This window comes from Pinus tabuliformis, chromosome X, assembly GCF_031772625.1.
Source record: "Pinus tabuliformis cultivar Carrire ecotype Pingquan chromosome X, CPIR1, whole genome shotgun sequence".
In the NCBI taxonomy this organism is placed as follows: Eukaryota; Viridiplantae; Streptophyta; class Pinopsida; order Pinales; family Pinaceae; genus Pinus; species Pinus tabuliformis.
Window position 1 is genome coordinate 744,975,441 of NC_142308.1, and position 2,233 is coordinate 744,977,673.

Genomic DNA, 2,233 nt, shown 5'->3' on the forward strand with positions numbered 1-2,233 from the left:
AAGCCCTCTTACAACCATCAATTGAGCAAATTCCATTGATTAAATTAAATTACAAGTGTTTTAATTAGCATATTCAATCAAATCGCAATTAGAACTGGGGGCATTGGAAAGTGACAGATTTTGGATTGAGTCAATTGTTGAAGTTATAATCAGATAATGTTCGAGAATGGCATCGACGTCCCTTGGATGATACCTTAAGGTTATATATGGCGCCGGAGGTTTACAAAAATGAAGCATTTGATAGAAGTGTGGACGTTTTCTCGTTTGGTCTTATTCTTTATGAGATGATTGAAGGTATCCCACCTTTCCACCCGAAATCACCAGAAGAAGTCTCCAGACCGATGGCTTTGGAGGATAAGAGACCAGCATTCAAACTCAAGCCAAAGCATTATCCAAGTGATCTGAAAGAGTTGATTGAGGAATGTTGGGATAGAAACCCATGTGTCAGGCCAATCTTTTCTGCGATTATTGTGCGTCTAGACAAGATAAGGCCCTTATGTGTCAAACAGAGCTTGCTGGCATTGATCGCATAAGTTTTAATCCGTTGTCAACTAGAAAAATTTGGCGCACGTCCTTGACACCTGCCCTTCACTTCAGCCAAAAATAAACAAAGACACCTGTTACCAGATGAATAGGATTCGTTCTTATCTATGACCTCAGTTAGTCATACGATGGGGTCTGCGCTCCAATTGTTAGGCTTTTTGGTTAGATATTTTCGAGGAGAAAGTTATTACATGTTCTATTTATGTAATTTCAGGTGAAACAGCGCAGAGGTTTTTGGGTTGATTTGTTTTCTCCTACAACAGAGTCTTATTTAATCTATTAAAAAAATCATTTGAAAAAGTTAGAGAGAGAGAGGAGAGAATTCTGAGTGCTGAGAGCTGGTGGAGAACAGAGAGCTTTTATTGTACAGTCTTTGACAGAGATTTTAATCAAAAAATGCAGCTCTGACCCCTGAGATTCCTGTGGTATGACAATTTATCATAAGTTTTTCTTCTGTTTCATATGTAACCTGTTATGTTTTCATTTCACTTCATGATCATTTCTAATTGAACAAATGAAGTGTTAAGGTAGAATTCATCGTTTGTATGCTCTGCCTTTAAGTTTGTTCAATATTTAATGTTTTCTTCTGTTTGAAAAGGATTCATCTTCTATGCCCTTGTCAGCTCCTCACCAGTCTTGCCATTCCATTTAATCTCAATTTGATGTTAAATTTCTTGCCTACCTTGCCTCAGGGGATAATCTGTGTTCTTGATTACATTTCTCTGCTCAAACTGTTACTTTGCCCATGCAGCCGAGAAAAACCCCATCATTTTTTTAAAAACCCCTTTATATCAATTTACTAGCCTAAAATCAGTTTCTTTTAAAGTCATCTCAGCCCCATTTAGAAAACTTTTTGCTGAGATAAACCGGAGAGAGCCCTCTCCTGCCCCGTAGGGCTAGCTACGAGGCTAAGTGGTTTGATGTTGCCTTGAGGTTTACCTTTCTCAGCCTGAGGTGAAATTTCAAGCGCTAACAATTCCAAGACACTTTTTCATGTGGCCAGAAACAGATCTTTAAAAATACTGCTAAAACCCGAAAACAGAGTTCCTCTCAGCAGTTTCATAGCTCAAGTTAAACCATCAATTTCTCCCACCTCGTACTGAATTTGAAGAAACTGAAAGAGGTTTTTGTATTTTAGTATGTTAGGAATGAAAAACTCTTTCAATTTTCATAAATGAGGTTTAAATTTCTCAGGAATCCCCTTGTAAGTTGACTGCTAAAACAAGGAGATAGAGTTCCTCCTTTTTAGGGTTTCATCCTTATGCTTGTCTTCGAATCCTTCTACTAACAAAGTGACCCTTTAAGACATGTGACATGTATTCTATCATACCTGGAACCTTTCTCTTACACTTTGTGCAAAAATTAAACTCCTGGAAGGTGCATGAAGTAGGTCAATCTGAATGTGCTACGAAAAAAACTGTTGTTATTGTAGCGCAAAACTTTGTTTTTACATATCTCCTTTATTCTTTGAATTTTTCCCTTACTTGAGCTTTAAACATTCACAAGTGACCTCCTCACATTCTCCAACAGCATCATTCTCCAAAAATAGCTGCTTCTTTCCTTTGAAGAGTGATCAAAACACCAAAACTGCACCTACAGCAGTTTCGTAGCGCGTGGCTACGAATCCCCAATTTCGTAGCACACGTAGTGTAATTTCAGGGCTTTGTGCTATGAAATGGTGGATTCCTGT

At 38.0% G+C, this 2,233-nt stretch overlaps 1 pseudogene; it reads left to right on the top strand.

The window, feature by feature from the left end:
- The first annotated feature begins 206 nt into the window (after positions 1–206).
- LOC149142045 (integrin-linked protein kinase 1 pseudogene) lies at positions 207–533 on the top strand (annotated as a pseudogene).
- Positions 534–2,233: the final 1,700 nt, after the last annotated feature.